Here is a 14,236-nt window from a genome sequence, read left to right on the forward strand (position 1 = left end):
CCTGAGAAAGTTCACAGCTTGACTCCTTACAAGAGCCTTGATGGTACTTTTTCCAAAGCCTTAGTCTCCAAGCCTGGCATCTGGACATGGGGCAGATGCAGCTACTTGTCAGCAGGAGTGAGCCCAGGACTAGTGTCATTTGAGAGCCAGCCGGAGACAGCCAATGCCGACGGAGTCTGTATGTGTAGAATGACTGAGGCAACAAGGCACAGGTGGAGAAGATGAGTTGGGATCACAGATTCAACACCTGCAGGGAAGAATGGGGCCTGATCAGATGAGAAAGGTCTAGAAGCAAGAGTAGTTGAGTTTTGTGTGGTAGCTGTTGGTGAAAAGTCTGACCCAGATACCAATTTCCCACACACTGAGCTTCCAAGATGGTCTGAGCATGTCTCTTCCCAGAGACATATTTGGGACCTAGAGGTAGAGTCTTCAGGGCTTGATGGGGAGGTTGGACCAATGTGGTCGGCCTCCTCCCAAGGCTGAGTCCCAGGGGCGGTTCTGCCTCAAACGGCCTGACGGCAGAAGGAGCCCTCAACTCAAGGAGCCAGCTGAGCTCCTTCCCATCCCAGGGCTGTGTGAGTGGAGAGATTCTCCATAGCCTGGACATTAAGGAAAATGGTAACACTTCCATGACAACAAATCAGCTCAAGGATGGAGGAAGATTCAGGTTAAAGGTGAGACTTTTAAGAAGCTTCTATATAACAATAAATTCTATTCATCAGAGTTTCTCAACTTTGTAAAATTTCACCAGTCAAATCCCCTTCCTAAGACCCTGTCTTTCTCTCTCCTCTCACTTCCCTAATCATCCCTTTAGGCTTGAGCATGAACTTGAACTAAAATATTTATAAAGAGGTACTATTAGCAAAGTTTATTAATTAAGGTTATATTTACACTTCCGTTATCAACCAATAGTAGTCTTCCATTAACTAAGTTCTCCTTCTTTGCCACTAGTCATCACTGCTGATCGCCGAAAGATTCAGGGCTTCCTGTTTCATGGAGTTGCCCCGGGTTGTTTGGGTCTTGCATTGGTGCCCACACTCAGCTCAGTGTTTTCTAACAACCTGACTCTCAGGAGGGCTCAAGATCCACCTTGGGTAATAAATGGTTTCTATCACAGCAGTACCACAGACAGAATCCTAAGAAAAGATTTCACTAATGGCCCTGCTGGTTTACAGGGATTAGCCTAATCTTTCCCACCAGCAATTCTCTCTCCTCTGTCTCCTAGGGATTCTCCCAGGCAGCCCACCACCCTCCTGAGCAAACAGTGGCCACAGGAAGGAAGAAAGCTTAGAGAGACTCATTCAAGTTTGCAAATTGAACATAGGGAAGATGTTTATCCTGCAAAAGTCCTCTGTGTAAAAGATGGGAAATGGGGCTTTGCCCTTTTATGGAACTCCAAAGTCTCACTCTGGGTTTATCCACTTAACAATGGAGTGAGGCTCCTGTATAAGAGAAGAGGACTTCTCAACGTCACAGAGCTGGGGCAAGAGCCCAGCTTGGACTTGTCAACCCTGCAGGCCTGTTTTCACCACACTGCATGTTCTTGCAAAATGGAAGCTGGCCACGGAGGGTGCGACCCCTCAGACACTAGGAGAACCTTAAACCAAGACCTCACATATCTCAGCAAGGAGAGGCTTAGGAGTAGTAGGGAAAAGCTACACTGGATCCTAGGACAGTAAATGCTCTAAAAAGGTGCATACATTCATGAACATTTTCTCTCCAGCCTTGACTCTTCCAGTGATCCATTTTATAAATGAAGAAACTAAGATTTAGAGAAGTTAAAAGATTTGCCCAAGGTCACCCAGGTAGTTATCTGACTGACATAAAGATCTTACGACCCCACCCCCAGGCCAGTATTCTCTGCCACACTGTCCTCCCATGTCCCATGGGTCCATTTCATAGCATGCATTTATTTCTACTTCTTACCACCTTGAGAAAAGATGTATGCAGATTGTTTAAAGAAAAGCTGACATGGACTCCCTCCTACGCCAAACACATAGAAGCACTGGATAACACATAACTATAAATTTATAGCCAAGCTGAAAAAAAAAAAAAAAAAAAAAAAAAAGCAAGCAAGCAAGCAAGCTCCCCAGTTGCCAGAGACATAAAAAGAATACCAAATGGGGCCAAAAGTGCCATAGACAGCAGGGCGATCTTCTTCCTGGACTTTGGCCCCCATGCCTGGCACAGAACAACACACGAGGCCTGCAGCCCACGTTTGCTTGATAGAAGGAGCAGACCTGAGACCTGGCTTCTACCCAGGCCTTTGGAAAGCCTGCCTCCTCCACGGTGGCTAGGAAAAGTGCCCGGGGTGCCAGCGGAAAAACTGTCTCCACAGGACCTTGAAATCCCAAGACTGAACTTCCCATAGAGGTGAAGCCCAAACCTAAACCACCCATGTGGTGGCTAATTCCAAGCTAAGGTATTTATACAAACTATTCACAAAACAATGGGCCCCAGTGCTCACAGCAGAGGCTAATGCAAAACCTCTTTGTCTATAAATGTCCACCACCCAGGACAAAGGGACTCCTACAGGAAAAACAACCACCACTGAGAAGTCAAAAGCCTAAAAGGATATGAGGACAGGACCTACCCCAGCGGGACAGCAGACAGCACTCCTGATGCTCCTATGCCCGGCTCTTTCTTCAGCACGCTCCTGTCGTATGTTTTCCATTTGTCTTCCTCACCCACACGTAGCTCAGTGCTGGGGTCCTGTTTGTCACTGCTTTCTCCTCAAGGCCCAGAACAGTGGCAGGTGCATACTAGGCATCCAATAAATATTGATTGCACATTGATAAAAACAGTCATACATATTGTTTATGGCGATGTCATAGGTAACGTATGAAACCTGGATAATATCAGGAGAGAGGCTCCCTCTGGGAGGAGACAGAAGGCAAAGATGGGGTTAGCGGGTGATGACACTTCCAGCTCTTTCTATAAAGGTTTCTCTCTTTAAATACTGATCAGAAGCTTTATGGCAAAATATTAATATTTGTTATATCTGGGTGGTGAGTGCAAGGGAGTCTTATTCTCTGTGCTTCTCTGTGTGTTTGGAGTATTTAATAATTTAAAAGAAAAACAAAGAAAGGAGGGTATTTGCAGAATGAAGGAGCCTCTGATCCCACCACGGGGCCTGGAGGCTGCCCTGATCTCGTATCTGCATTCAGACCCGGCCTTAAGTCCAACAGCCCCAGGGACGGGGTGCCCATTTGCATTCTGACCTTTTGATTGCCGAGGTGGGTAGTAAGAGCGGACAAGTCTGAGTAGTGGCTTCCCCGGGAAACATAGGGCTGCGCCTCAGGTGCGACTGGGAAGGAGGGAGGTTGTGTCCGCTCCTACTTCGGGATGTATAAAAACCACCCTTCACAGAGCTCCCTGCAAAACCACAGGAGTACGATTAAAGACACCAGCTACCAACGCACCTTGCAACCAGCTAGGGACTTCAGTCCGGAGTGGAGCCGGGCCCTGGATCCCGCCCCGGGGACCCCTGAGCAGGCCGGGGAAAGCGCACCCCCTGCCGGGCGCCTCCCAGGGGCCGGGGTTGCTCGAGTGGCCGGAATCGCCTGGGACTGCGACGGGCTTGCCAAGTGACCCGAGCTCAGGCCCACACAGCTGCCCGCCGGCTCTTCCAGAAGCGCTGGGAGCGGAGGGCTGGCGGTGGGGTGAGCTGGGGTGGGAGCCGGGGTGGGCGGAGGTCCGGGACCCTCGTCGGGTGTGCTCCACTCCGCACGGCAAGCAGCGCAGCCGGCAGGAAGCGGGGAGCCGACGTCCCTTCTCTCTGGCCATTCCCTCCTCCCCTCTTCAAACCGGGCCGCAAGAAAAATGGAGCCCATCCACTCAGGTGATCTCTCTGGGCCTTAATGGTGCTGGTTTTCGCCTTGCAAAGGATCGCAGGCCCGCCGGTTGAGCGAGCCAAGTAAACCTTTGCTAAGTGCTTACTTCACTTAAGCACCTGGCCCAGGAGATACAAGTAGCTCTGCCCTGTAGAGATCCAAAACTCAGGCCACAAAATGTGAGCCACATATGTCATTTTTAATTTTTCTAGTAGGCGCATTAACAAACGTATAAAGAAACAAGTAAAATTAATTTTTTTAATTAATAGACTTTTTAAAAAATCAGTTTTTGGTTTACAGAAAAATTGGCAGGAAGTACAGGGTTCCTATATACCAACCCCCAAACACACTACACACACACACACACACACACACACACTTCCCCATTAGCATCTTGTATCAGTGTGTTATATTCGTTACAACTGATGCTACATTGTTATATTCCTTACAACTGATGATACATTGTTGTATCCGTTACAACTGATGATAATTTGTTACAGCTGATGATACATTGTTATTAACTAAAACCCACAGTTTACATTTGGTTTCACTCTATGTGTTGTACACTTCTACAGGTTTTGACAAATGGATAAATGACGTGTATTACCACTGCAGTATTATACAGAATAGTTTAGCTTCCCGAAAAATCTCTGCCCTTCCTCCCCTCCTCCACTCTCTGGCAACCACTGATCTTTTACTCCATAGTTTTGCCTTTTCCAAAATGTTGAATAATCAGACTCTCACAGCAGGTAGCTTTTTCAGATTGGCTTCTTTCACTTAGCAATACGCATTTAAGGTTCCTTCATGTCTTTTCATGGCTTGATAGCTCATTTCTTTTTAGCACTGAATAATATTCTATTGTATGAATGCACTCAAGTTTTTTACCCATTCACCTACTGAAGGACATCTTGGCTGTGAAATTAATTTTAATAATATATTTTATTTAACTCAATATATTCATAATATCACTTCAACATTCAATCAATATTTAAAAATTTTTAAGACATTTTACATTTTTTAATACTAAGTCTCTTAAAAATCCAGTGTGTATTTTATATTTCTAGCACATCTCAACTTGGTTTGCCACATTTCAAGTACTCAGTAGCCTCAGGTGGCTACTGTATTGGACACCACATTATCTAAAAAAAGAGAAAATAGGCTGAGCACGGTGGCTCACGCCTGTAATCCTAGCACTCTGGGAGGCCGAGGCAGAAGGATCGCTCAAGATCAGGAGTTCGAGATCAGCCTGAGCAAGAGCGAGACCCTGTCTCTACTAAAAATAGAAAGAAATTAGCTGGACAACTAAAAATATGTATAGAAAAAATTAGCCAGGCATGGTGGCACATGCCTGTAGTCCCAGCTACTCAGGAGGCTGAGGCAGGAGGATCACATAAGCCCAGGAGTTTGAGGTTGCTGTGAGCTAGGCTGACACGATGGCACTCTAGCCCGGGTAACAGAGCGAGACTCTGTCTAAAAAAAAAAAAAAAAAAAAAAAGAGAGAGAGAGAAAATATAGCCCCAACCTTGAGAAGTCTATAATTTTATCAGAAGAGTATCTCCTCTTCTCACACCCCAATGACTTGAGAATTACATGCATCCCTTTCACACAAACACAAATATGTTTGAAATTTTGCTAATTTTTTTGCTTGGACTTTGTTTCACCTTATTCCATGGAAAAGATTTTTAATAATAATTTTTTTAAATGATAGGCCCCATGCCCACCCTGTGCCCCCAAATTTGAACCATAATGTGACATCTAAGGCAGCTGCTTCAATCACATGTGAACAATCCAGAAAGTGCAAATAATACCTTCTCCCACCTGCTGAAAGCTTCCACGCTTCTCTTAAAGATTCTTCACATTAAAATTTGTTTTCTTCAGTAGGTACTAACTGAATACCCGGTGCAGCAGTTTTCAAAGTATGATCTTTCAGGGATCCACAGGGTCAGAGATATATTCACAATAATACTAGACTTGATCTGCCTTTCTTTCTCATTCTCTCTTGAGTGTACAGAAGTTTTTCAGAGACTGCATGGTGGGTGTTGATGCAGATGGAACACAGAAACAGATATGGGAATCTAGCTATTTGCTACTCAGCTAGACATTAAAGAGATTTATAAAAATATAAACCAATGCCACTCTTCTCACTAAATTTAAATCATTCTCCTTGCTATGCTGCTTTATATTGGAAAATATAGTTATTTTTCATAAAAAAAATCATTTATTTTAACACTTAAAGTGTTTTTATTCTTGTTTTAAAGAAACTAATACATATTTTAAAATTTCCTTAGTTTTAATTTCTAATGTAGTAAATGTGTTAGATATAAGCCACATAAACAAAAGCTCTTTGAAGTCCTCAATAATTTTTAAGAATAGGCCTGGCGCGGTGGCTCACGCCTGTAATCTTAGCACTCTGGGAGGCCGAGGCGGGTGGATCACTCGAGGTCAGGAGTTCGAGACCAGCCTGAGCAAGAGTGAGACCTCGTCTCTACTAAAAATAGAAAGAAATTATCTGGCCAACTAAAATATATATAGAAAAAAATTAGCCGGGGATGGTGGCGCATGCCTGTAGTCCCAGCTACTCGGGAGGCTGAGGCAGTAGGATCGCTTAAGCCCAGGAGTTTGAGGTTGCTGTGAGCTAGGCTGATGCCACGGCACTCACTCTAGCCGGGGGAACAAAGCAAGACTCTGTCTAAGAAAAAAAAAAAAAAAAGAATATAAAAGGGTTCTGAGACCAAAAGTTATGGGCCAAGCTCTGTGCTAAGCATTGAGGACACCAGGATAAATGAGCTTGAACTTCAATGTGAGGCAAGTCGTGTGAGAGGCCTGAGAAGTTCCCTCCTGAAATCTCTCTCCTTCTCCACATGGCTCGCTGTGACTTCATACGAGGAGCCACTCACATCACATAACATGAATGCAGGTGTCCTGCCCCAAGAGCCCCAAGGATTGGGAGACTATGCAACTTGTCCAAACCAGGATACTTTATTTGAGTCAACAGGAACATGCCATTCGTGATTGTGCTGGGGTGACAATCATCCTGTGACAGCTCCTACGCAAAAGTTGTGCTCTTGAAAATAATTGAAGACACAGGTTAGAAAAGTCTCCATGAGCAGGAAGAAGCCATTTGGCTACTATGCGTATATGGGGGAGGATCCCGAGTACCCCCAGAGTGGGGCCTAATGGACAGCTGGGGTGGCACCCAGAGAGGGAAGTTCCAGCCAGAGGGCTTGAGTGGAGACAGGAAAGACAGAGGGACAGCCAGGCTCTTTCCAACTGATTGTCCTTTACTAAAATTGAAATAAGAACAAATGAAAATGTTTCTGGGTTACACAGTGGGAAGATAATGAATAAGGTGGGGTTCATTCTAGAAGATTCTTTGTAAGTACCAGGTGAACAGAAAAGGACTCCTGTTATGTGGACTCGATCTCCTGGTTACCTTCCCAGACAAAGAATGCCAGTCTACCCCACTGAGTTTTTACTTATTTCTTCACAAGTTTCTAAGTTAACTACTAAGATCCCCTGATGAGTGGAGCTTTAGAACTGTCACATATTTTTATTGTCCTAAAATGCACTGGAGCAAGTGGGTGTTGAAAGGAGAAACAAGAAGCCCCATATCCAGGTTAGTTCTGGAAAGTTGGCAGCTTCTGACAAATTATATGGATGATGTCACATCCCATGCACTCGGCATCATCTGTATCCACATCAGCATCATCTAAGCGAGGCATGAAAACCAGCTCAGAGCCCAGCTGTTTGCAGCTTACTGAATGTATCTTCCCTGTCCCCAGAGATGTGATGCCTTGGGGAGTCCAGGGACAGTAAGACATCCCATCCTAAGTCCTGGCCACCTCTGAATAGACACTCAGGAAACCTGGGATCCAAGCCCCGATGAGTCACTGGTCAGCTGTGGGCCTTTCCTTTACTTTTCTATTTTTTGCATCAGACAATTAGAGGTAATACAATCTTCCTAGGATGTTGTGATGATTACAGGTGAGTTGTCTAAATGCTTGGCAGCTGTCAATAATATAAGGCAGTGCTAAGTACATTATATGCAGAAGAAAATATACAGCAGAGATTTCCTAAAAGCCAGCAAAAGATCTTGCTCTAATAAAATAACTATTTGGTCACAATTTAGAAAATGATCACCATTCTTTCATTGGCTGCATGCGATAAAAAAAAAAAAAAAAAAAAAAAAAAAAAAGAAGGTCGAGAGGGAGGAAGGGGATGCAGGAGGAAGAGAGAGTGAAGATAAAATTAGAAAGACAAGATTGGTTCTCTTAACTCGGAATTCAATCCTGTCATCTCCTTGACAACTGGCCCTGCTGAGGGACAGGGGGGCAGAGGTCAGGTCCCAGGGGTTCACCTGCCTCAGCAGAAATCCAGGCCTGGGGCCTGGCTGGTTGGCTATCTGGAAAACCTGAAGTGGGAAGCTCGTGGCCGGCCGGCCTGCAGCTGCTGTCTCCCCTGCATCTGGCCGGCAGGAGAAGGGGCGGCCAGGGCACGGGGGCTGCTACCTCGCAGAGGCTGTGGAATAGGAGGGAGCACCCATAGGTGAGCCAGAGGTGGTGAAGTTCCCAGCAGAGCAGCCCCAGGCCATGGCCAAGATTATCGGAAGTTCTGTCCTGGATTCCGAGTCTGGAAACTCTTTCAGAACTCTGTCTCTTGAGGGACAATGGCATCTGTTCCCCTCCTCCCTTTCTTCAATGGTCAGAGAACAATGCCATGTAGTCCTCGCAGCTGCATGATCGACCCACGCTGGACCTGCTCAAATGTCATTTCCGATCAGGTCACGGTGGGCAGGGCTGAGTGACACTGTCAGAGTCCAGCCCAGGTGCCTTTTGCTCCCTTAAGCAATGTTCACATTCAGACTACAGGTTCGTAAGAAGCAAAGACTTCAGTGCTGCTGTGGTCTGAATGTTGGTGTCCCCCAAAATTCTTATGTTGCGACTTAATCTCCAATGTGATAGTATTAAGAGGTGGAACATTTGGGGAAGTGATTAAGTCAAGAGGGCTCTGCCCTCATGAATGGGACTAGGCCATTATATAAATATTCTTGAAAATGAGCCACGTGGGTGACCCGAGACCAAGGCGGATAATGATGAGCTGAAAGCTGTAGTGGAAGTGAATCCATCTCAACCTGTACATGAATTAGCAGCAAGGTTTGACATTACTATTCCAACAATATTGGATCACTTGAAACAAATCAGCAAGGTAAAGAAGCTGGATAGATGGGTTTCACATGAATTAAACAAGCATCAGAAGAGAAATCATCTCGAAGCTTGCCTTTCTTTGCTGTCACGACATAAAGGCAAACCATTTCCATACCATATTGTTAGGTGTGATGAAAAATGATTCTTTTTGACAATTGCAAGCACTTGGCACAATTGTTGGATAAAGATGAAGGGCAAAACCAAATATTCATCAAAAAATGCTAATAGTGTCTGTTTGGTGATCCAGCACTGGTATTATCCACTACAGCTTCATGAAACCTGGTCAATGGATTATAGTGGATGTCTACTGCAACCAATTGGATGGAATATTGAGGATGCTTAGAATTAAGCAGCTGAGATTGGTCAATAGAGATAGGCCAATCCTCTTGCAAGACAATATTCGACCACATGTCGAGATGACAAGTTGTCATCTAGGGAGCAGAGAGTGAGCCCTAACCAGATACCAAATCTGTTAGCACCTTGATGTTGGACTTCCCAGCCTCTATATCTGGGAGAAATAAGTTTCTGTTGTTTATAAATTATGCAGTTTAAGGTATTTTGTTATAGCAGCCCGAAAGCACTAAGACAAGTACAGAAGATTCTAAGGCAAAATGCTTAGGTGTAGAAACTGCTTTCCAAAGGCCTGTCTGCACGGCCTCCCACCCCCAGCCCCTCCTCTGTGTCTCACTAAGTGTGAGCCTCCTCACCTCCCATCTGAGCTCTACACATGGCTCTGCTCCCACCGCCCCCTTCCTCCAGCTTCTCACCCAGAGATGACGAGTAGCCTTCTTGAGCCAGGAACTCCAGGGGGCCGATCAGGAAGGTCAGGCACCAACCTGCGAGAGACTCATCACTGGCAAGGGTAGGGTCTGGGCGGCATCTTTAAGTGAATTCTCTGCTTTTGTGGCTTCCCACAAACCTGCTTACCGTCACCCAAGCAGCCTCTCGTATTTGTTAAGATCTATAGGAGGTCCGCGATTAGCTTTCCAGCTGGATTCTACCTGGATCACATTTGGGTTAATGGCCTGAAGCTGTGTTAATGTCCTCTTTCTCAACCAGGCAATGCACCCTCTGAAGTCCGAACCCCTCTTTCAGACAGACTTGGCCTGTGTGAGTTGCGAGGGGCAGTGGGGTTTTTGTCAGACAACTGGTTCACGACACCAGCGGGAACAAACCACCACAATGGGAAGAGGAGCCCCGTACTTGTACCTCTCTAATAAAACCACCTACACAACTGACAGCTAGCCTTTTGGAAAAATAAAAGGGAGAAAAAATAAGGAGGATGATGTCTTGGAACCCAGCTCCCCAGAATGGAACCCTAAGAGCCCAGCTTGCCTGACAACACCAGGTTGGATGCAGTGTTCCACCCCGGGGCCTCCGCCGAGAGCCAGCTACAAACCTTCCAAATCTCTCTCCAGTCTCATTACTATGCAGACCAATTTTTCATTCATCTGGAATCCACTGTCGCATTTTAATGTGGAAAACCTGCTACTCCATTTCTCTCCCCTGAAGAAAAATGGCTTAATTTCTCCAGCTGATAGATTTTTTTCCTGATCCTTCAGACAGTAGAAAAAGACCCTGGAAAATCAGCCGTTGGACTATCCACAGACATTTTATGATGGCCATAAACAGGCCTGTGGCGGGATGACTTACCAGGCGGCATCCTGATCGGGGGCCTCACACTGTTATTACCACCCCCTGCAAAAATGATGGATAGGTAGATACAAGGATAGATAGATGATTGATAGGTGAATAGATAGATACATAGATGATAGATGGATACATAAATAGATAATACACAGATAGATGGATAGATACATTGGAAGATGATAGATACTTAGATAATAGTAGATAGACAAACAAATGAATAATGGACAAATGGATGGTCAGATGGATGGATGGATGGATGGATGAATAAACCACGAGAGGAGCTATGGTTTCCTACCATATTTGGAGAGTACAATCGCCCCTATATTTTTCCCTGCAGATATGTAAGACTTTCTAGTACCAAATCAGTCCAGACTCCCCTACCTACCCACCCACTACCAAATTAAGACAGATTTCATCAGCAGGGAAAAAATCTATTTAGGAAGGAAATTAGAGGAAAAATTGGGGTTAATCATTTTAGCTGTGTTTTCTGTTGTTCCACCCTCATGGCTCAGATGGATGCAATCAGCCCATTCCGTCTGTGGCTCTTCCTCTGAGGCTGGACATGGCCTGGGCTGGCCCTGGGCAGAGAGGGCTGAGGACAGAGGGAGAGCAGGCCCACATCTGGATGAAAGGACTAGAATTTCATTGGGAGGGTGTGGTAGATGAGTGTGGCATGGACTCTGGAACAAAACCACGTGGGTCTAAAGCCCAGATGTGCCACATCCTAATTGTTGTGACTTCAACAAGTTACTTTACCTCTCCCTGCCTCGATTCCCCTATTTATAAAATGAGGATAGTAATAGCACAAACCTTATACAATTGTTGTGAGAATTGATGAGCTAATATGCCTAAAGTGCTTAGAACAGAGGCTGGCACATAGTAAGCACTAAGGGAGGGTCAGTCAAACCTCCCCTGGAGACCCCCACCCCAAAAGCAAGTTCACTACACAAAGATGAAATTTTAACCCCAACAACAAGATAATCAAATTTAACTAACTCAGTTTTAGGTTCAAGGCCAAAGATTGCACTTAAGTGTAACCTTCTTCCCTCATACTATTTATTGATCTTCCTTAGGAACCAAAGCAACACTAATTCCAATCAATATCCCAATCTGGGCCTGGACTCTGAATGAACAGGAGGTGAACTGTCACACCAGGGTCCTAAGCCAAGCCCTCATGCTAGGGCTTGTACCTCCAGGACAGACTTAGCCACCTTCTGCTGCTGTGGCCTTTGAGGAACTACCCGGGCAGCTAGATGTCCCTCAGAAGCCATGAAAAGTTGTCAGACTTTATCCTGCTACTGCATAATTAAAACAGCTATATTCTTCTCTGGCATTACTTAGCAGTCACCCCAATGCCTACATTAATGTTAATTTCCCCTTTGTTAAATGTGCTTATTGATGTGTGGCTTGTTTTGGTGTCTGGACTTTGAAGAGCTGAAGGTTATAAAAGCAGAAGACTGGTGAATGTTTACATTGAATTTGTTCTAAAAAAATTTTTACCTTTGTCTCAGCGCCCCCCATCTGCATATGTCACAGTGACCAGTTAGAGATTCAGCCAGCAATAGGTCTCCCTGCTGGCCTGCATTCATGATAACCAGTTCGCACAAAGCCAGGACATTTTGTCTTTGGAGAATGGGATGTAAAACTAGAGTGTGTCAACATGATGGAGTATTACGTTGCCATAAAAAATGATAAGTGTGTGGATTGTGTCAATATATGGAAATGAGTATGTGAAATAATGTTAAATGGAAACAAGCACAACATCCAATGGTTTGCACACACTGATTACAACTCCATCAATAATACCTCTGCACACTCATAAGTAAGGACCAGAAGCAAGTTTAGAGTGGTGTAAACAGAGGATTGTTTATGGGATTCTTTTTTTCTCCCATAGAATCTTACATATTTTTTTATGAGAAGAGCAGAAGTTTGGGCTGAGACCAACAAGAGAAGCATTTAGCTGCTGACATGATTGCTTGGATGGGAAGGGACACTTATAGTGTTTGAAAATATGCATCAAGGACTCTATAAGCCTAAAAACACACACAGTTTTATAAGCTATGCAGACCCTACCGCTGCCAGACTGGCACAAGCCCCAGGCTGAATGGGGACTTTAGCACCATTCTCCCAGATGGACAGGGAACAAAGTACAGGGACACAGAACACAGAAGTGACTTCAAATAGATACAGTGCTTGTTTCCTACCATGCTCACACTGTGCCTTAAAGGAGAGTGAGCACATTGTCCTGGTTGGTCCAGGGACAGCCCTACTTGTCTTAGTGTTAATAACATCCCCTTTTAACTCAAGGGTGTCCCTGTTAAGATAATAAAGTATATGGTCACCTTATTAAAGTGGCCACTCGGGTCCCAGCTTACTGTCTATGAATGTAAGTATTATAATACCTGTCTCTAAAGGCATTGAAAAACTTGTACACAGATACTCTCATTCTGATCTCACAGTGACCAGAGGATCAGGATGGCGTTTCTGTCCCCAGTATCCAAGGACACCTTGCTGTGGGTATATATGTGATTGCTGCCAGTGCTGAGCTGGAACTGGCTAGTGCCAGCCCACGAACTGGCACATCTCTGCCCAGCTCCACATTCAATGATGTCATTTCGGTAGCTTAAAATTGGCATTGATGGGGGTATTTACACCATGGAAATCAGGAAATGCTACAAATGTGGGCTTTAATTTTCTTTTTCCCAGGGAGCTGGCTGTGAAGTATTTAGCAGCACACCACGGATTGCTGGAGTCACTGAAGCCAGCACGGACCCTGTCGTACATGGATATCGGGTCAGACAGGTCCATGCTTAGCTCACAGCCAAAGCTCACAGCCCCATTCCACACAAATCCCCAAAGAGCAGCCAGAAAACTGTAGAATGTGGTAGTTGCTTGCCAACAGGAAAAATGATAAGCATTCTTCTTATTTTTCTCATATGTTAGAAACAAAATGAGAACACAAACACAAATCAATTCAATTGTCTTGGAATATGACAGCTTGACTCACATCTCAGCTCATCTGCTGTCTGACAAGGTTGTTTGCATCCTATTAAAGCACATGACTAGTGTGCTATTGAGACAGTATTGAGTCTTTGCGTGATGACAGCTTTTGAATCATGGCTCTTTCTTCATCATATGAGTCACTGAAAAACCCTGTACCAATTGACTCCATAACATGAATGTCACTATACAAAGTGGCTTATTCTTTGGCACCAATGATGTTTCTTTAATCTCTTCTTCCCCCGCTCTTACCTCATTCTCCAGCTCCTGAGTAGAGACCTTGGTGAAAGCCACATTTTATGGTCACAGACAATTCATTACTTCCTGTCTCACACTGTTTACCATCAGTTGCCTTTTGTAACCATGGCAAGCAAATGATGAACTTCTCAAAAGTCATAACAGGTTCTTTAAGTGACTTACTAGCACCTGCAAGTCTGCGCTTGGTTAGTGCATCTGCTAAATCCAAAAAGTTCAATGGGAGAATTGAAGGTGAAGGTCTGATCAGGGAACCTGAAGTCTTGAAGAAAAAAGAGTGAGAGGAACTATACC

The sequence above is a fragment of the Eulemur rufifrons genome, chromosome 5, assembly GCF_041146395.1.
Source record: "Eulemur rufifrons isolate Redbay chromosome 5, OSU_ERuf_1, whole genome shotgun sequence".
Taxonomy (NCBI): Eukaryota; Metazoa; Chordata; class Mammalia; order Primates; family Lemuridae; genus Eulemur; species Eulemur rufifrons.